The 22,317-nt window shown below is 41.8% G+C and overlaps 1 long non-coding RNA gene across 1 annotated transcript in view; it reads right to left on the reverse strand.

The window, feature by feature from the left end:
- Positions 1-11,031: 11,031 nt before the first annotated feature.
- LOC134481176 (uncharacterized) overlaps positions 11,032-22,317 on the reverse strand; it is a 38,573-nt gene continuing 27,287 nt past the window's right edge. Inside the window, exons 2-4 of the long non-coding RNA XR_010056504.1 lie at positions 20,076-20,426; positions 18,872-18,956; positions 11,032-18,285 (exon numbers count right to left, since the gene is read on the reverse strand). This is a non-coding gene — a long non-coding RNA (uncharacterized LOC134481176). The remainder of the gene's footprint in view (positions 18,286-18,871; positions 18,957-20,075; positions 20,427-22,317) is intronic.

Here is a 22,317-nt window from a genome sequence, read left to right on the forward strand (position 1 = left end):
ACCTGGAGCTTGCTAACTAGGCGAGGCTGACTGGCCTGTTAGTCCCAGGGATCCACCTGTCTCTATCACCCTGTTGCCAGGATAACAAGCACACGACGCCCTTTTTGGTTTTTTTTTTTTTTTTAAACATGGCTTCAGAGGATCAAAGACAAGTCCTCATGCTGACTAGGCATTTTACCAATTGAGTCATCTCCCAAGGCCAATGTGTCCTTTTCCATAATTAACTCTTAATCCACTATGAGGCATGCATTATGGGCATGCATGGGGATGTCACAGAAAAAGAAACAAAAATGTAACTTGATTAAAAAAGCCAAGTTGTCAGGGGAATAAGAGGGCCTGAGGAAGGTGAGAGATCAAAAGGACAGTGGAATACGTGGAATAGAAAAGCACAAGGGGGGGCTGGGGATTTAGCTCAGTGGTAGAGCGCTTGCCTAGGAAGCACAAGGCCCTGGGTTCGGTCCCCAGATCCGAAAAAAAGAACCACAAAAAAAAAAAAAGAAAAGAAAAGCACAAGGGGAAAGAGGGTGGGTATGGATTAGCTGGAGGAGAAAAAGAAGTCAGCTGGGGGTAATGGGAGAGAAAAGATGGCTGTAAGGGGAGGAAATAAGTAAGGGCAAAGAACTAGGTACATATGCGAAGAGATGACATGATGAAACCCATTAATTTTACCATTAATAATAATGTCTATGATAATGTCATTAGTATTAATAGTAACGTAAAATTAATTTTAAAATGGAAAAAAGGGGCATGGGAAGATAGCTCATTGGTAAAGAATGCTTACTGCTCCAGCAGAATACCCGAGTTTGGTTTGCAGCTCCTAAGTGGGGCAAGTTACAATTTCTCATAACTCTTGCTCCGGGAGATCTGACACCCCTTCTGTCCTGGGACCAGCATGCATGTGCACATAAATACACAAGGACAACACACATATATACATTTTAAAAAAGGAAGATAAGAGATAAGAGAAACAGAATCTCAAAGTGAGATACCATTTTCAGATCTCTTATTCTTTACATAACATCCTACACATACGTATTTATAACCGTCTAATTTATAGTTGACCTCATGGAAGTTGCACATGGACTTCTCTTTTCAGTCAGCCATCCACTGCCTATATTGTATAGCATCTCTCAAGATCACTTGTAGCTGGGCTACGTGAGACTGTCTCCATGAAGTCACCATTCATGCTGGGTAGGATATTAAAGTGATACAGCTGTTTGGGATCCCCCAACTCCTATTAGCATCCTCCATGCTCTATAAGTTCTTGTAATAAACTCATTAATTTATCAAGTTGGACTTTGGTAGGATTGTTACTTTGGTTCGTTGTGAGTCCTGCAAGGGGGCTGTATAGACATTTGTCACATCTTCAAGTTAACTCAGAAAGTTTGTTCCTGAAGGCGAGATACAACAGAACTTCCTCTCATGGCAAGGAGAGCTTCACAGCCTTACTTGTACTTATGTTATTGACTTCCCCTTTCAGTGGTTTGGAAGAAATTGGAGCCAGACATCTTTGCATCAAGATCCTCATGTGAGGGACCCAACTGTAGACACTCATCAACTTGACCAACACAGATGGTACTTTCCCCATACTAAGCACCACCTCCAGTAAACACAGAACAGACACAGCCTTCATGATTGCTTATGGGTTTATCTTCTGCCAGCCTAAAGTACATGGCATCTAATTTGGCACGAGACGTTTTTAATACAGACATATATTGCATGTGCTCACATAATTGGTACTTGATTCTCAGCTTTTTGATCATGGAATGAATGTCTGAATGCAGGTGGGAGTGTGTTGGAGAAAGAACAATCATTGTTTTATCTGAGGCCAGGGCCAGCCAGCCAAGCTTGCTTGTTCCCAAGCACTTTCAATATCTAGAGGGCTGAAGATAATTAAATGGAAACCATCTATTCAACCGTTCTCCATGACAACTGCCCTTGATTGATGAGCCCTGAGGAATAGCCTGGAAAGATTTCAATCTATCTGAGAGGATCACTACCAACCAGGGATTTTTTCCTGAGCTGATTTTTCTTAAGATCTGCAGATAATGTTGTCACTAAGTTTGACGGAATGACAATTTCCAATTCATCCCTCTGGTACCGCTTACTTTTATCTGGCAGCTTGCAAGCTGACTGGCATTTTAGTGTGGATGCAATGGCGTCGCATCCTGGGTATCTCTCTCCTCTCATCTAGTCTAAGGACATCTTTTGAAAGAACAAAGCAAGATAAGAAACTGTTGGGTCCACACATGATAATCTTTGTAGCGGGGAACCACAGACTGATGCAGTGTCATGAAAAATCCCACAGTGTATCTGAAGGATGTGAAACTTATTATACACTTGTTGAATACGACACAGAGGACCACATTTTACTAGCTTGATTTCTTTATAATTCCTGATTTAGTTGGATTTCTGGATCTAGTTGTGAATGTAGTCCTATCCCACCCTCTACTTACAAATTCTATCCTGATTCCAGTGATACTTAAGTTAGGAACGACCAGAGTGGACCATTCTTCCTCAAGTTTATGGTTCAAGCTTAAACATCCCTCTTGAGAGCTATCTGAAGAATGCAGACATTATTAGCTTGTTAGTCATGGATCTTCAGAATAACAGTCCGCAGGTTCTATGTCTGTCTGTCTATCATTTATAGTTTGATCTATATACGCATATCTATAGTCTTTCTATTAATCTATCTGTATATGTCACATATATGTATAATATGCATGTAATATATAAGGTATATATTGGTATCGATCCATCTACATAGATAATGGCCTATCTATCTTATTTATCTGTCAATCAATCTATCTACACAGATAATTTCTTGTCTATTTGCCTGTCTGTCTACACATATAAAGGCATATCCATCCATCTATCTATCTATCTATCTATCTATCTATCTATCTATCTATCTATCTATCTTACACAGATAATTATGATATGTAAGTCCCTTGATCTGCTTCTATCTTCACATTGAAGTCTGTAGTAAGATTCAGTCCAGGGTCATAGAAATGAAAAACAGAGGAATAGATGTTGTGATCCTGGTATGGAGATGAGAAAAGGTAAGAGAAATTGCTTAGTGATATCATTTCTCCTCTCTCTCTCTCCTATTAATTTTTTCAGTAAGTTAGAAGATTCCCTCCCACATTAATAAGAGGCATATATACCACCATTTTATAGACTAATTTTGTCCAAAAACACCCTTACAAAACTGTCCCAAAATGATGTTTGATCAATTACCTGATCCACAAATTTAACACTGACAGTGGGTATGATGAACGTGTCTCCTGGCCATTCTGTAACTGAACTTCCTGGGTTCTTCTTACTTTTTCTCCTGTTGCTTTTGGATGCTCTGACAGCTAACAGAAGGACCTCCATTACTGAGGGTATCCATGGTGTATATGATGTAATTGGATACCTCTCTCCCAAGATAAATCAAGCTCTCCATCCTACCCTGAATGTGAGTCCCACTTCTAACCTTGGTGACTATGTAGCATGTTCTATCTCAAAGTTCTAATCTGACCCTGCTCTGTGGCATATCTTCCCTGAAACCCACATTCTTTTCTTTCCAGTTCTGAGAGAAGTAGTAGTGTGGAGACGTTTCTCATCTGCCTTTCTCTTGAGTAACTAAAGTTTCCCCAACTTATCAGGCATTTCTTACAGACCAGAAATTCAATAGCTGCTTTAAAGATTCAAGGGTAATATCATTTCAGCCAATAACATGTCTGAAGGAGGTCAGATCCAAACTCTTGACTGGATATAACAGCTGGATACAAAAGTGTACTTTTATTTCCAATCATACTTGCTTCGGGGGAGAAAGCTGGAAGGACCTGAGAATAGAACCGTGAATGAATTCTTCCTCTTTTTGCAAGGTGAGATTATAGTTTCACTCTGGAGGTGACTTTGATGCTATGGTAATCTGAAAAGGTAAAGCCAGGAGGCATTTGAGTGGCACAGGGCTTTAGGACACATCTCTCACTATAAATGGAGTTTTGATATTTTTAGGAAACTTCAAGTTCATGGCTGGGAAGAAAGAAAGGCAATCATTGTTGACTGTGTTGGAATTCTTGTTTCTCAGCTGGTGAGAGAACTCAGCTAGACTCCAACATCAGGGACTCTGTTCCCTCTCATGGCTTCTCTATACTCCTTTTTTTGTCTACTGACTTCACCAAGTTAAGTACAGCATGCATGTAGGTGCACGTGCGCACGTGCGCACACATACATACACACACACACACATAGGTGTGTTCACGCATACATGCACATGTGGAGGTCAGATGTCAATGTCAGTGATGTTTATCTATTACCCTCAACTATAATTTTTGAGACAGAATCTCTCACTGAACCTGGAGATCACCATTTTGGCTAAGTAGGCTCAGTATCTACCTGTCTGAGGATAGAGCTCTATCTCCAGAATTAGGGCTACAGACACATGCCACCACACCCAGATTTTATGTGCATTCTGGGGATCAGAACTTGGGTCTTTGTGTTTGTGCAGCAAGCACTTTACCCATTGAGTCATCTCCCCAGACACAGAAAAAGCCTGTCTTCCTGTCAGACTCAGACTACTACCATGCCAGGACAGAAGAACTTAGACACAGAGTGAGATTCATCACCCAGAGTCCCCTAAAGGAAGAAGGGAGGAAGACTAAACAGAAGTCTTTTAAATTCCAGACCTGGTGCCCTTTGCTTGGTGCCATGAAATCTCCATCATTTCAGCCATCTGTCTGGGGGGATTGGCTTGCAAGGATGCTCTGGACTGCCAAACACACCATTAGCCATGATATACGTTTCTATTTTTACTGTGTCAGGCTGCTAAGGCAACAGATTTAACTTCCTGGTTCTGTTTTGCTTAGGTTAAAGTAAAAATTAATTCCCATTCCCCAAACAGCCGTCCACTACTGAAAAGCGGAGATAACCCAGATGAGTAAGTGTCATGTGCTAAACTCATCACATACCAGTGATGTCTACATGTGTATGTGTGGGTGTACACATGTGTGCACATGCAAGTTTACATGTGCAATGACACACATGGAGGTCCGAGAACAACCTTGGGTCCTCAGTCTTCATCTTCCACCTTGTTTAGGGCAGGGTCTCTTGCTTCCTGCCAGGGTAGCTGGCACACACACTTCCAGGAAGTCTCCTGTCTCTGCTTCCCATTTCATAGAAGCACTGGATGGCAGATGTGTATACCTTGTCTGAGTTTATGGGAGGTTCTCACTTCTGCATGGCAAGCGCCTTACCCGCTGAGCTGTCTCCCCAGCCTCTATGAGGCACACTTTAACATTTCCATTCTAAGGTTGATAAAATACAAACCTCATTCAATGACTTGCTCAATTCCTGCATATGAAATAACCCAGCAGGCAGATGAGTCCTTATCTATCTGGTCCATGTTTCTTACCTTCGTATGCAGAATTGTGTATTCTCTCTTCTCATGCTTTGTTAGCGCAGCCCAAGAGACATCACAAAAGAGGTTAAGAAAGGGGAACCAGGAACATCCACTTTGCGGATTCGCTTCTGTTGTCTCATTGTTTCAGTGAGTTGGTAGGAAGACTGATGTATACTGACTGAGGTCACAAGAGACTCAGGTAGAAGACTGAATGGCACTCTAGTCCCTTGTAAAGGAGTGCCCAGAATTCTCATGGTCACCTTCTAAGCCATCTGCTTCTCTAGAGCCCAAGAGGTTGCATGGCTGAACATAAGGCTTCTTGATAAATACAAAATCAGAACCAAAATAACAGTGAGCTAGGGCTTGAGTATTCCTACAATCCACAGCTGATGCTGCACGATTTCCAGTTTTGTGGGAGCATCACAGTGTTTATTTTTTCACCCCTTTCTATGTTCTCCTTCCTTACCGTTTCCGTTTCCTTCCTTCTTGTCTTTTCTTTTTCAGATAGGATCTGTTTATTAGGTGACCCAGGCTCACCTCATGAGCCTCCTGCCAGGCCTCTGCAGTAAAAGATCCCAGGTGGGCACTGCCATATTCTACTGTCTTACTTTAAAAAAACAACTAGGTTTCATCAGCAACTTTATCCATTGTTTTATGAACGTGTTTCACATTCTCCATTTCCTTGGGCTTATCTTCTTCAAATGCATCATTACGGTTATGTAATGAGCTGCTCTGACATACCTGTAGAGTTGATTTTAAGACCACATCTTATTAATTCATCTTTGAGATACTGTGTCCTCCACTGTGATACTGCACACCACTAACCTTATATATTAAGCATGCTTTTCCTTCCAAAGGCATGTATGTATGTATGTATGTATGTATGTATGTATGTATGTATGTAGGAAGGTAGGTAGATATGTACGTATGCATGTATGTATATATTTGTCATCTATCATTATCTAAAATCTATCATCTATCTACTATCTCTATCTACCATCCATCATCGATCTATATCTGTCTGTCATCTACCAATCATCTATCTGACATCTACCTATCATCTATCATCTATCTATCCCTATCTATCTATCTATCTATCTATCTATCTATCTATCTATCTATCTATCTATCTCTATCATCTATCTATCTATGTCTATCATCTATCTATCTATCTATCTATCTATCTATCTATCTATTATCTGTCTATAAATCATCTATCTATCATCTATGTGTCATCTACTACCTATTCTCTTTCTCTCTCTGTCTATCTATCTGTCTATCTATCTGTCTATCTATCTGTCTATCTATCTATCTATCTATCTATCAATCTATCTATCTATCTGTTTCTATCTAATCTATCTATCATCATCTAGTACATTTTGTCTCTACAAGACTTCTCTCTATAGTCACAGGTATCACTTGATCTCTGAGCTTTCTTGTTCAGAGGCACAGTGTGTATTGTTTTTCAGTGCCGAGAACAGAACCCACAGCCTCATGCATGTTGGGGAAGTTCTCTACCACTTAGCCACATTTCCAGTATTATACAATCTGTTTTAAATCCCAGATGACTGGGAACAGCACTGAGGTTATATGGTGGTCATGCAGTAAATGTGTATAGTCTCAGAAGTGGGGGAGCTGAGGCTGGAAGATCTTAAGGCTCAGGGTAGCTCAGGCTATGTGACAAGAAGAAAATAAACAGTAAACTAAAAATTAAAGAGGCATAGTTACTTTTTAAACACATCTAGGATGAAATATGAAATAACAAATGAAGTGCCAACGTGATGGTTCAGCAGGTAAAGGTGTTTGTTACCAAGTCCAAGACAAACACAATGGAGGGATAGTTTCAACTCCCACGAGTTGTCCTCTTCTACACATGTGTCAAGTCGTTAACTAGCACAGTCCCCGACAGAGAACTGTGACAAGGCTCTTTCTCAGCAACTATGTGTGTTTTACAGTAATGGATCCAAGTAGACTTCATTTAAGACCTGAGATCATCCAAGTGCTCCCTGGAGGTGACCAAAGCCACTGTCCTGGTGTCAAGACTGTTACCAGACAACTAAAGAGACAGAGTTCTGTTTCTATTGTAACCTTGGCCAGAGGTTATCTGCATGGGATTCAACCCCTTCATCTGTCAAACATGGGGCCTTCCTGTCTATGAGATTCTATGATTTTATCATAACTGATCCACTTAGCCACAGCAGGCTCTCCAATAGGTGGCCTTAAGTATGCACTTTAGAGAATCCACTGAGAGGGAAATTGTGTGCTTGTAAGTGAGAGTTTATTACTTAACACTCTGGGAAGCAGACCAGAATCTCTTCCCCAAAGTGAGATTTACTTTAAGCTTAAGCTATTTTTAAAAGGTAGACACAAACCCATGATATCACCCCTCTATTAATTTGCAGATATGAAAAAAGAGTCCCACCAGTTCCGAGTCTTGGATAAATACAAAACTATAATCACAGCCTCTGCAGAAAGGTATTGGATGTGAGACAGTTTCCTAAAGGCAGACGTGGTACGTTCTGAGGAAGCAGGACGTTGGATCTTTTGATAATGCCTGTAAGCTGTCAGAGTTGGCAATTATAGTTATTTTTTTCTATTTTTGGTTCCAGAATACTTTAGGATTCTTTCCATGATGGTCCTACTGTCAGGAGGAGCAGCCCAGCTCAGATCTGGTAAAGTCTCCACATTAGAATCTTTTCAGCTATTCGTGAGAGGAGCCGGCCCATGGTTACTGAGTCTCCTCGGTGTTGTGTTAACTCGAAGTGTGGTGTTCTTTGCAGACATATACATAAGCATCATCGCAGCCTTTTAGTTAATTTCAGGTGACACAAATAGTAAGATAATTTCAGGGCAGTATAATGATTCTGTAAAGGAGATATCTAACACGAGGGAACAGACTGAGTGAATTGTATAGTACAACTACTGAATTGAATACTACCTACCCATTAGACACTATTTTGTTGAAGGTTACTTAATAGGGCTCATTTTTTATTCCGTAGTGAGTGTTGAGTGAAAAAAAGCAGGCTCCAAAATTCCACGAGGTATAAATTTGCTAAGTAGCGGAAGTTTCCTTTGAATGGAAATAATCCTTTCTGTAGGGGAGGGGTTAAAAGGGGCTTCCTAAGATCTAGGAAGTAAACAGAACTTATAAAATTCCGGAAGTAAACCACCCATAGGGCTTAGTAAGTTTCTGTAATTTACAAGGTTCACAAACACACACACCCCCACCCCAAGTTATATATGGTAACAGTTGCTATGGAGAGGAGACTCTCCGACCAGCCGAGCTGTCTACAAGTCATGAAGGGAGCTTCAATGATGGAGTTTTGATGAGTCCTCACTGGTGCAGAGGTGGGAACTTTTTTCAGGGGGCTCACCCACATTCCTGTAAGTCATTCCTCATCTACGCTCTGTAGATGATGCTGTTGTATAAGACAGTGTTGCTGCCAGCATTGTCCAGCATCTGACTGGATCTGTTCTCAAAAGATAGCTAAGCCCATTTACAGTTGACATTCTCTCATCGAGGGAGAGAATGGAATGGGGCCATCTTCTTTTTTTTTTTTTTTTTTTTTTATTTAGAGAATACTTTATTAGTTTTTGTAATCAAACCCACGTATATAAGACCTTACATATTTAATACAGTGTGTTACCCCTGTACAAATGGAAAAAACTTAAGTTCAACATTTCTAGACCAATATGGCTGTTAATTTCTGTACAGTGCCAACTCAACACAGTAAACGGGGATACTTTTTTCGAAAGTTGACAGCACAGGTAAAGTTTCAAAAAATTCAAATTATATATCTGTATATATATATTTATATTTATATAAAAAGACCAATAATAGCAGTGTGTTATGCATCAACAGCAGCAACAGCTTTTCCAGGTTCTGCAGTCATCTGAACAAAACTGTAGAGACATCCAGCACACTCCATTAAAAAAAAAAAAAAGTAAAAAAACAAAACCCGAGAAAACAGCACAGTTCTGTTACTCTTGTGGTACCTGGCACCATTTTTTTTTAAATTAGCTTCTCAATCATCATCTGGAAAGAAAACATTCTGAGCAACATCATTAAAAACAGCTCTGATAAAGCACGGTCACTACTACGTATCATAAAGCAGGTACAAGCTATTTTACATCCACAGAGGTATGATACAGTACTGTCCTACATCTATAATACTAGAGGATACAATTTAAAAGGCATTATTTGAGACTTGATTCTACTTTTCCAGCAGAGGGCCCAAAGGATGGTGTGACACAGCTTTGTAAAGAAACATACTCTAGACAGGATTTCCTTTCACTAGTGGCACAGTTCTAAGGATTCATTCTCTCCATGAATGTCAGCTAAAACCGTTATTAAAAAAATGAAATATCCCTAGAACAAAACCGTATAACCACCGGATTCACATGAAGATGACCTAGTGGAGACAAGCTGGACCTCACCTTACCAACAAGCTATCAAATCTGTTATGTTTAAACAGTGAGACCTCCAAGGAAGGAGATGCCAAGTAGTGCTTCAAAGCTTCGGACCACAATCAAACACAGCATCCTTTTCAACAGAAGCAGAAGCTCATCTGAATATGCTCATGGATGCTGACATCAACATTTAATCATCTCCTCACTCATCCAGGAAGAGGGGGAGATCAGTTACTACTGTACTTTAATGTGTTCAACCAAATCACCATATTACAAAAATAGCAAGCTGCCATAATAAAAAATAAGGCTCCTCTATCCAGCACCAGATAGCATCATTTTACTTTCAAGCCTAGAAATTGCACACTTGTATATAAACCAACCGAAGATGAGGATTGAGAGTTCATCTTGGTGGATTTTTCCTTTGATGAATATGAAGTGTCCTTCCTTATCTTTTTTGATGACTTTTAATTGAAAATTGATTTTATTTGATATTAGAATGGCTACTCCAGCTTGCTTCTTCTGACCATTTGCTTGGAAAGTTGTTTTCCAGCCTTTCACTCTGAGGTAGTGTCTGTCTTTGTCTCTGAGGTGTGTTTCCTGTAGGCAACAGAATGCAGGGTCCTCATTGCGTATCCAGTTTGTTAATCTATGTCTTTTTATTGGGGAGTTGAGGCCATTGATATTGAGAGATATTAAGGAATAGTGATTATTGCTTCCTGTTATATTCATATTTGGATGTGAGGTTATGTTTGTGTGCTTTCATTCTCCTTGTTTTGTTGCCAAGACGATTAGTTTCTTGCTTCTTCTAGGGTATAGCTTGCCTCCTTATGTTGGGCTTTACCCTTTATTATCCTTTGTAGTGCTGGATTTGTAGAAAGATATTGTGTAAATTTGGTTTTGTCATGGAATATCTTGGTTTCTCCATCTATGTTAATTGAGAGTTTTGCAGGATACAGTAACCTGGGCTGGCATTTGTGTTCTCTTAGGGTCTGTATGACATCTGTCCAGGATCTTCTGGCCTTCATAGTTTCTGGCGAAAAGTCTGGTGTGATTCTGATAGGTCTGCCTTTATATGTTACTTGACCTTTTTCCCTTACTGCTTTTAATATTCTTTCTTTATTTTGTGCGTTTGGTGTTTTGACAATTATGTGACGGGAGGTGTTTCTTTTCTGGTCCAATCTATTTGGAGTTCTGTAGGCTTCTTGTATGCCTATGGGTATCTCTTTTTTTAGGTTAGGGAAGTTTTCTTCTATGATTTTGTTGAAGATATTTACTGGTCCTTTGAGCTGGGATTCTTCACTCTCTTCTATACCTATTATCCTTAGGTTTGATCTTCTCATTGAGTCCTGGATTTCCTGTATGTTTTGGACCAGTAGCTTTTTCCGCTTTACATTATCTTTGACAGTTGAGTCAATGATTTCTATGGAATCTTCTGCTCCCGAGATTCTCTCTTCCATCTCTTGTATTCTGTTGGTGAAGCTTGTATCTACAGCTCCTTGTCTTTTCTTTTGATTTTCTATGTCCAGGGTTGTTTCCATGTGTTCTTTCTTGATTGCTTCTATTTCCATTTTTAATTCCTTCAACTGTTTGATTGTGTTTTCCTGGAATTCTTTCAGGGATTTTTGCGATTCCTCTCTGTAGGCTTCTACTTGTTCTCTAAGGGAGTTCTTTATGTCTTTCTTGAAGTCCTCCAGCATCATGATCAAATATGATTTTGAAACTAGATCTTGCTTTTCTGGTGTGTTTGGATATTCAGTGTTTGCTTTGGTGGGAGAATTGGGCTCCGATGATGCCATGTAGTCTTGGTTTCTGTTGCTTGGGTTCCTGCGCTTGCCTCTCGCCATCAGATTATCTCTAGTGTTACTTTGTTCTGCTATTTCTGACTGTGGCTAGACTGTCCTATAAGCCTGTGTGTCAGGAGTGCTGTAGACCTGTTTTCCTGTTTTCTTTCAGCCAGTTATGGGGACAGAGTGTTCTGCTTTCGGGCGTGTAGTTTTTCCTCTCTACAGGTCTTCAGCTGTTCCTGTGGGCCTGTGTCTTGAGTTCACCAGGCAGGTTTCTTGCAGGGGAAAAGTTGGTCCTACCTGTGGTTCCAAGGCTCAAGTTTGCTCGTGGGGTACTGCCTAAGTCCTCTCCGCGGCGGCAGCAACCGGGAAGATCTGCGCCGCTCTTTCCGGGAGCCTCCGTGCACCAGGGTTCCAGATGGCGTTTGGTGTTTTCCTCTGGCGTCTGGATGTGCACAGAGTGCAGTCTCTTCTGGTTTCCCAGGCGTGTCCGCCTCTCTGAAGGTTTAGCTCTCCCTCCCACGGGGTTTGGGTGCAGAGAACTGTTTATCCGGTCTGTTTCCTTCAGGTTCTGGCGGTGTCTCAGGCGCAGGGATCCTGCCGCTCCTGGGCCCTCCCCTACGGGAACCCAGAGGCCTTATACAGTTGCCTCTTGGGCCAGGGATGTGGGCAGGGGTGGGCAGTGTTGGTGGTCTCCTCCGCTCTGCAGCCTCAGGAGTGCCCACCTGATCAGGCGGTGAGGTCTCTCTCCCACGGGGTTTGGGAGCAGAGAGCGAATGGGGCCATCTTCACCTGAGTATCTAGGTATCCTCCAACTAGCTGTATGCAATTTTGTCCTTGTATCGTACGTGGCCTTGGGGTCTTGGAAGGGCTGGAGCATGTAGGTGGGGAAGTACTTGGGAAGGGGTTCCATCTACACAACCATAGGAGAGTCATCATTCAGTGGGTGCAGACCTTCTGTACTGCTGTAGACTCCCCCATTGTCCTGCCTTCATCCATTCCTTTGTAAGGAAACCTGATAACTCACTGGGTCCCTGCACTTCATTTGGTTGTTTGGGGGACCCTAGAAGGAGGGTTTGTTTATATCTCCTACAGGGGAGGGATTTTAGCAACAAGCTTCATTAAACTTAGTGGTTTGCCAAATTGCACTTTGGTGGGATCATAATTTTGTCTGTTGTTGATTCTCTATCTGGTTTGATTAGATGTGTGCATTCTGTCTCTCTAGGAAAAGCCACATATTAAAACCTACCTTATACATGTTATACTCTAGATAGTAGTTATCATATTTGCATATACACCCATATGGCATATAATCATTCATAATTTATATTTATAAAAATGTATAACTATCACATAAGAGAGAACAATTAATGGTGAGTATTTCTAGAACTTATACTATAAGATACTGTATTCTAAATACAATGTCAATGAATTATTATGAACACCATTTGCATAATAATTATTATAATAATTAATTGTAATTAACACCTTGATTGGGCCAAGAGACACCTGGGAGATTTGTAAAACACACTTTTTAGTAAGTCTCTGGTGGCATTTTTAGAGACCATTAGATAATGAATGTTCTGACCTCAGTAATATAGTTCAATTCATTGATTTATTCAGCTTTACTTAAAATTTGAATAGACTCGGTAGGTGGTAAAACTGGGTAAAGGGAAACCTGTTTAGAGGAAGTAGATCAGTAAATATAATGGCTAACCTTGGTTATCAACCTGGATACACCCCAACTTTTAAAACCTAAAAAGGTTGGGCATATCTATGAGGTATTTTCTTAATTAAATTATTTGAAGAAGAAGAAAGACCCACCCTAAATCAGGGACATACCTTATGGTGGCATTTTGCCTGCTTCCTCTCCTTCTTGGTGGCAAGCCCATGTATATCCTATTGCTGAGGCATTCTGTCACTGATATTGGAACTAAGTGCTTTAGGATTCCAACGTAGACAGGAGATCAGCAGCTCCCCAGGAATTCTCTGGGGTTTCTGTGTCTTACTGGGAATGCCAAGACCTGCAACCTCATGAACTGAGCAATTTTGAGATGCTTTCCAGACTGAGAGAGTGGTTGTTGGGCTGCCAGTAAACTCATTGGCTCTGTAGAGTAAACTCTCTCTCTCTCTCTCTCTCTCTCTCTCTCTCTCTCTCTCTCTCTCTCTCTCTTTCTCTCTCTCTCTCTGTGTGTGTGTGTGTTTGTGTATGTGTGTATTTGTGTGTGTGTGTTTGTGTACGTGTGTGTTGTGAGTGTTTTGTTCATTCTGTTAGTTTTGCTCATTTCGAGAGTCCTGGTCCTTTCCTGTCACTTCCCTTCTCTGTTTCCTGTCTGCTGTGAAAGACTGCACACCCTAAAACCATGAGCAAAATAAATCTTCCCCCTTTTAAATTTATGTCAAGCATTTCATCACAGCAATGAGCAAATGTCGCTGACATTTAGAAATCTAGATCTTAAGTTCGAATTAAATACAAAAGGCCGGATCTAAAATGTGTATGCATAAAAAATAAAAATAAATATAAATTCCATGGACCTTCCCTGCAGCTTTAGGTGGGGACACAAAACCGTTCTCCTATGACTGAGGGTCACTGTCTGCTTAGAGTTTTCATTTATTATTGTGGTTAAAAGAAAAAGCACAGTGTCTACCTTCTCCCCACTACAAAATCTTCAACCTCAAATTACTCCGGTCTAAAAGAAAAATCCAGGGACAAAATGAAGCAGAGACTGAAGGAGTGACCAACCAGTGATGGGACAACTTAGGACCCATCCCATGGGTGGGTACCAAACTCTGACACTATTACTGATGCTGTGTTGTGCTTGCAGACAGGAGCCTAGCATGGCTGCCCTCTGAAAGGCTCTACCAGTAGCTGACTGAGACAGAGGAAGACACCTACAGCCAAGCATTAGACTAAGTTGGGGGAACCTCTATGGAAGAGTTAGAGAAAGGGCTGAAGAAACAGAAGTCTTCCCCATAGGAAGACCAACAATGTCAACTAACCTGGACCCCTTGGAGCTCCCAGAGCCTGAGCCACCAACCAAAGAGCAAACACAGGCTGGTCAGAGGTCCCTGCCATGTTCAGAGTAGAGGGCTGACTTGTTTGGCCTCAGTGGGAGAGGATGAGCCCAATCCTGTAGAAATTTGATGTTCTAGGGTAGAAGGATGTAAGAGGAAGATGGCATCCTCTCAGAGATGAAGGGAAGTAAGGACTGGGGGAAAACTCTCAAGGGGGTACTGGGAGGGGGCAGCATTTGGTATGAAGATAAATAAATAAATAAATAAAGAAAGAAAGAAAGAAAGAAAGAGAAGGAATGAAAGAGAAGGAAAGAAAGGAAGAAAGTACAAACAAAGCCTTTTTAATGTATATTAAAATGTTGATACCTCCAAGCATGGTTTTATATGTAGCAGATCTGTAGAATGTTTTCTGGTGTAATTGCTTTTTTTAAAAAAATTATTAATTTGTACATGTGTGTGTGTGTATGTGTGTGTCCATGCACGACTGCAAAGGGGTAGGTATCTGCATGCCTGGTCTGAGGAAGCTAAATCTTTCTTGTTCTGCAAATGCATTGTGCAACTCAGGGTAGTTGGCCTGCAAGCTTCTGTATGACTTGGCTGCTGTACCTCTCGTCTTATTGCCCAAGCGCTAGGTGTGACTGTAGTGGCTTCTTTAGGTTTTGTTTTACTTAAACGTTTTTATGGAGATTTTCTTTTATCCTTCTTTTAAAGGCTGAATAATATTCCATTGCAAATGTTTTATCCATGTATCTTTCCATAGACATGTAGGTTACTTGGACATGTAGAAAAGATAAAAGACATGTATCGTCTTGTCTTATATCTAGACAGGACATTGAAAAATGTAACAAAGCCACTTGGCAGAAATTCAAGGTCCTTCAAAGTCAGCTCTTGATGTCAAAACATGTGCTTAAGGCTGCTCTGCAAGTGTGCTCCTCCCGGGAGCTTACAGCTGAGGGTGTGAGACCCACCTCTGACCACTCAAAGCAGCAGTTCTTAGCCTTCCTACTGCTGTGACCCTTTAATATGGTTCCTCATGTTGTGGTGACCCCCAACCATAGAATTATGTTGTTGCTATTTCATAATTATAATTTTGCTACTATCATGAATCATAATGCAACTCATATGCAGGATATCTCATATTCGACCCCTCAAGTGGGTCAAGACCCACAGGTTGAGAACCACTGCCTTGGGGTGAGGCACAGGACCCTTTTCCATTATGAAATAAAAAACCAGCAGCCCCAAACTGACTGCTTGATTTGCATAGCTACCACCCTCCTGCAGGAGTGAAACTTCTTGCCTTGCCAACATACTTGGGATTTTATGGCCAATTTTTTTTAGACCCTAGATGCATTTCTTACATCTTTCCAATTCTTTAGACCTATATTTTAAGAGCCATGAAGATTCTGATTTAAATTATTTGGGGTAAAAAATCCCCAAGTCCCAAAGTTGGGTGGGACAGTCCTTCGATGGTTCTTTTTAATATTTTGAGCAACTAATTTACTGCTCTCTGCGGCAGCTGCTTCAGTTTACTTCCCCACTGATAGGGCACTGGGGTTCCTGTTTCTCCAAATCTTCAGTCACACTTGTTAATTGATTCATTCATTAATCAACTCCCTAATTATTTGTGATAATAGTGGCAGGCACTTCTCAGGAGCATCACAGTATTGGGAAGAGGGAGAAGGAGGATTGAAGGACAGCTAGCTATTTGTGCCAAGCAGGGTCAAGCCAGAGCATTCCAGAGTCCCTGTGACCATTTAAATGCCCACAAGCAGTGCTTAAGAATTTCCCGAGGCTTCACATCGCTGCCAATAGTTGGTGTTGCTTCACTTCAAATGTTTTGACAGTATGACATCTCTCTGATTATTGTTTAGAATCTTTCTGTGGCTTCGTGGGCTGCTCATGCTGTGTTGTTTTCCTGTGAGATATCTGTTTCTAATTTTTGCCACTTTCTGGCAAGCTGCTCTTTCCTTTCTGAATTGTTAAAAGTTCTGTATTCCTCTGAATATTAGCTCTGTTTTTTTTTTTTAAATACACACCTCTTTCATTATGGTTTTCTTTTGTATTATATTAGGGCTTAAAAAAATTGAGACAGGGTGTCATTGCATTTGAGGCTGGCCTTGAATTTTCCAGTAACTGAGAATGATTTCCCATAGGCTTAGATTTTTCAGAACCTACTTTAATAAAGGCTCTCAAATGCTTCAACTCCCAAAAGATGATAAATAGGACAAGGGGATGTGGACCTATTTAGAAATAGTTCTTTGGGATGATTCCAATTTCTGTTTGTCAAGGATACCAACAGTCTAGTTCAAAGGTATCACCAATCATGAATCAGCACTGGAGGGACTTTCCAGCAGAAACCACCAGGCCTCCGCTGAATTGGCACTAGTCAGCAGGAGCCACTAGAGCCAGCTGTAATGCCAGGAGTTCTCCACCATGCCTCTCTCAATGAAGTGAAGATCAGTGAAGATTTGAGACCAACTATGTGTTGTATAACTAGTTATATGAGCCTTCATTGCTGCCCCTTGAGTCCTATTTATTATCTCGCCAAACATTACAGACCACCAAACATTCAGGTCTTGCCTCAGCAAAACATCACGTGAGTCTATATCACATGATACAACCAGAAACTTCCACTTCATTTCCCCTTCTCCTACCTCTACCCAGGGCCTGGAATTGTAGGTGTGTACCCGCATGCCCAGTTTATGCAGTGGTTGGGATAAACCTAGGACCTTGTGCATTTGGGGCAAGCTTGCTGTGAACTGAACTATAGCTCCAGGTCCAGATCACAACCTTAATACAGCAGTTCCATCGTTAGAAAGGTTTACCTGTGTGATGTGTCCATTCCAGCCCCTGGAAGAAAATTATTCCATGCTGTGAAACAATCCAGATGGTCTCCTAAAAGTTTTCAAAGTTATTCCTTTTTCATAGAAGTTTGTCATCATACATGTAACGGTTGAAATTCAGGGACACAGTTTAATCATGTTAGAGGTGGAGAAACTTCCTAAACGAGGCTTAATTGGGGAAAGTCAGTTATTAAGGGTGTATCCTTGAGGGGGTACATCCCATCCTGGCCTCTTCCTGTTGTTACTTTGTTTCAATTTCTGTCTGCCAGGATAGACTGGAGCCTCTAACACTGGGATCAATGTCCTCTTTTCTCCCTTTAGTTGTTTCTGTAGGCATGTGTATATACGGTATGAGGTCGGTCAGTCTCACCATTGCTGCTGTCAGTCAGGATGGCAGACTTTTCCTCACTGCTTGGCAACTTTAGCTTTTTGTTACTTTAAAACACTGGGATGCTTAGATGCTCACAAGTCTGTTTTCCTCTCTGTGCTAGTGCCTCCCATTCTTAATCTTAATTGTAGCTTCACAGTAAATGTTGGTTTTATTTTTTTATAAGCTTAAAATTTCTAGGACTCGTATGATGAATGAATTCTGTCTTGGAGAGATTCTCAGGGAATCTTTCTTTCCTTTCTCCTAATAACTCAAATGGGGGTTGGGGGGCAGTCTTAGCCACTGTTCTATTGCTGTGAACAGCCATCGTGATCAAGGCAACTTAGAGAAGGAAGCGTTTAATGGAGGGCTTACTTGCAGTTTCAGAGGTTTGGTCCAGCATCGCGGTGGTGGGGAACGTGGAGGCAGATAGGCAGCATGGTGCTGGCAGCATGTAGCTGGGAGCTACATCATGATCTGTAGAGAGGAGGGGGGAGAGAGGGGGGAAGGGAGGAGGAGGCAGGGGTGAGGGTGAGGGAGAGGGAGAGAAGAGGAAAGAAGAAAAGAGAAGAGAAGAGGAGAGGAGAGGAGAGGAGAGAAGGGGAGAGGAGAGGAGAGAAGGGGAGAGGAGAGGAGAGAGAGAGGAGAGGAGGGGAGAGGAGAGGAGAGGAGAGAAGGGGAGAGGAGAGGAGAGGAGAGGAGAGGAGAGGGAGAAAGCAGGCAGACAAACACTGGAAGTAGTGTGGGCTTTTGGAATTCCAGAGACCACCCTCAGTAACACACTTCTTTCAACAAAGCAATCCCCTTAATCCTTCCTAAACAGTCCACTGGTTGGGGATTAAGCATTCAAAGGTATGGGCCAATGGGGGGCCATTCTCATTCAAATCAGCACAGAGAGGGAGAGAAACCTAGAAATCATTCAACTTTCTTTCCCTCTTCCTTTCCTTCCATCCCCCCTCAGTTTTTCTCTGAGATACCGAATAGAACCTGGGGCTTCACACCCGTTGGGTCACGCATGCCACTACTGAGCTGCCCCCCAACTCTCTACAAGGTTGATTCTTACCCATCTTTTCATCATGTTGGGACTCTCTTTAAATGCTTCATGCATGCATTCTACTAACAACACACTCGAGAGGCTGACGTTTGCCCTGGGGGAAAAAAGCCAGCTTTGAAATGAGATTAATTTTGGCTCATCTGCACTCAGCCTAATAAAACACTACATCTTAAACACATTCTTTAGCATTTTAAGAAACCTATACTAGGAGAGGAGTGTGTGTGGGTGATGGTGTGGCGGTGGGTATAATATGAAGACTGAGTCTACAGGCTGACTTTTGGCCACAGGTGGGCATAAAGCTCTGATTGTGAGGTTGGTTTGTATTACAGCCATACAGTGTGTGTATGTATGTATGTATATATATATATATATATATATATATATATATATATATATATGCCTTCAAGTACAAACAATATTTCCATAGATAGAAATCCACTATCTTACATTCTGGCAACTGGATTGGCTACCATTGTGGTGGTCAATAGCATTCATCCAATAGGTGGTGTGTGTTGGGCCTTGTGGCGAGAGAGGCCAGGATTACATGGCTAGAGACCCTTGAATTGCAAATAGGTTTTTTGGGGACTTGAAAACACGGATAATCTCCACCAGGAATTCATGAGTTATTAGAAGCAACTTGGCCTCTCAGTGGCTAAGAGCACTGGCTGCTCTTCCAGAGGTCCTGAGTTCAATTCCCAGCAATCACATGGTGGTTCACAACCATCTGTAATGAGATCTGATGACCTCTTCTGGTGCATCTGAAGACAGCTACAGTGTACTCATATACCTAAAATAAATAATTCTTTTTCAAATAAGAGAGTCAAACTTGAGGTGTATGAGCTCTCACATATAATTCTCAGAGCTATGAATTCTAAGCTCAGGTTTATCTGGATAGGAAGCCATTGGTCTTAGTGCCAGATGCCAATCTGATTGCCATGGTGGTGGAAATGTAAGGGTCAGTTTTAAAACTATGAGAAACAAAGAGCTATACTTCATAATATGAACTCTGGGGACTCAGAATAGCAAAAGCAGGCAGGTTATTTCACAGCTATAGAACAGAAGGTGGGCCACTGATTGTGAATAGCTAAAACAGCCTTTATAACCCCAAACACATGACCCTTCCCCCTTCCCCTTTTTAAAAGGATATTTTAAATTTTATCTTATTATATTTTTATCTATTTATCTATTTTATCTATTTATTTACATATGTTACCTTTATTTATCTTCTCTTTGTGTGATTGTATGCTATGTATGCAGATGCCTGAACAGGCCAGAGGAAAGATATCAGATCCCTTAGAGCTGGAATCGTGTGGTATTGAACCATCCAGTGTGGGTGCTGGGAACCCAAGTTGGTTCCTCTGGAAAAGCCTCGTGCATTCATTGAACACTCTCTCTAGAAGCCTTCATCTTTTCTGTACATTGGCTAATGGAGGAGGGGCACACTCAATGCCAATTGCATACATGTGGACATCACAGGATATCTTGCTGGGAGTAGTCTTGGTTTCTAACATGTGGGCTCCTGTTGCTCCATTTTTTCCGCGTCTTCCCTTGGTGGGTCAAGGTGCTGCTGAGTGGGAAAGGAAGAAGGGTCAGTGGGATATCAGTCTGGCAGTGAATGCCAGGGTCGGGTATGGGATGGGGGCGGTATGGGATGGAGGTATGGGGTGGGTGGGTGTCTCCTCAGGAGATTTCTTCAGTGTGATGACTCTTTTAAAGAATGGCTCTCTTAGACAATAGTTATGGAAATGGATTATGCGCATAACGTTTATTCAGGTGAATCCCGGGCTATCTATATGAAGCCTGGAGAGCAGGAAGGGGTTCTTCTTAGGTTGAAATCTCACTGGGTGAGGCTTATGATTCTGGAGCTACTTTGTTTTTATGGAGAAGCACTTCAGGAAGTTGAACCTTGTTGTGGTTTGCCCTGGAGTTATCTGTATTTTGATGCTAATTCCACTGCCCCAAGGACAGCTGCCTAGTCACAAACTCAGAACTCAGGTGACTTCACCAGAACCTTTTCCCCATTGAATTTGTAAAGTACAGGTAAGGGGCAGGTACAGGATAGAAGGAGGCCTGTCATTGGAGGAGAAGGAAGGATGGGCAGGAGAGAAGTTTGAAGGAGGAGGAGGAGAGGAGAGAGGAAGAGAGACGGGGGAGAGAGGCGGTGGCAGGACAAGATGGCAGGTGATGTTAAGATTCTGCTCTGTGTATTTACAGGTTGTTATTAATGTTCTTAAGGGATGGATGGTACTGGGCTTTGTATGTTTAAGTAGGCAATTATATCTTATCAATTGGATCTAAGATTATTGTGTTGTGTGTTCTTATATGTGAGGGTTTGAGTGTAGGAAAGTGTGCGGCTGGGCTGTGTTTCCGCCAAGATATCTAGCAGGTATCTTGGGACACCGAGGTGTAGACCCAGCAGGTAAAAGACAACCATTACCTTTTTATTTTATTTTTTTTTATTTTTACAACAACAGAACCTAGAATCTTACCAAGGATTTCCTGACATTCCTTAGGTAGGAGATTCCGGTCGGGTCCCCCACATCAGGCAGAGAAGAGGAAGCCCTGTTAAGAGAACATCCTCCATTTTGGGCAGAGCTAAGGAAAGCTGCCTTGACATGGCAGACTCCAGCTTTAGTAGCACGGGGCAGCAGGATCCTGAGATTGAACTCTGATTATCTGCCCTGGGAACAGGTGCCCTTTACCTGTGCAGCCTTCTCACCAGGCCAGAAACCTGGGAAAAAAAGTTGTTTTTGGTGTGTGTGTGTGTGTGTGTGTGTGTGTGTGTAAAAATGCACCTATGTGTATCTATGTGCTCAAGGAGGCCAGAAGAGGGAGTAGATCTCCTAAAGCTGGAGTTACAGGCAGTTCTGAGACACCTGACTGAGCACCTAACCCAGAAGGAAAGCAAATGCTCTAGACTGCTGTGTCATCTCTGCAGCCCCAAGGTTTTCAATGCAGTATTTTGCACACCTGCATGTCCAGGTGTGATTCTTTTTTTTTTTTTTTTTTGGTAACAGGATCTCATGTAGGCCAAGCTGGCCTTGAACTTGCTATGTAGTTGAGAATAACCTAGAACTGATGAACCCGTAGCCATTAACCTCCTGGAATTCAGAGATGATTGATATGTACCACCACACCGATTATTGTGTACGTGTGAAGATCAGAGGACAATTTGCCGTCGTCGGTTCTGTTCTCCACAACTCAGCCTATCAGGCTTGGTAGCAAGTACTGTTTCCCACTAAGCCATCTTGCTGGCCCCAACACCCTATTTTCTGTGCTGATAGAGATGGAACTCTCAAGCATGATAGGTAGGTGAGCATTCTATCAATGAGGCTATAGGTTCAGTCTGTGTGTTTGGAGGGCAAGGTCTTGCTGTGAGATACAGATCCGTCTGGTCTCATGATGCCTCTTGAGTGCTGGCTTTAAAGATGCACACACCCTTCCAGTTCCACTGA

This window comes from Rattus norvegicus, chromosome 12 (assembly GCF_036323735.1).
Source record: "Rattus norvegicus strain BN/NHsdMcwi chromosome 12, GRCr8, whole genome shotgun sequence".
Lineage (NCBI taxonomy): Eukaryota > Metazoa > Chordata > Mammalia > Rodentia > Muridae > Rattus > Rattus norvegicus.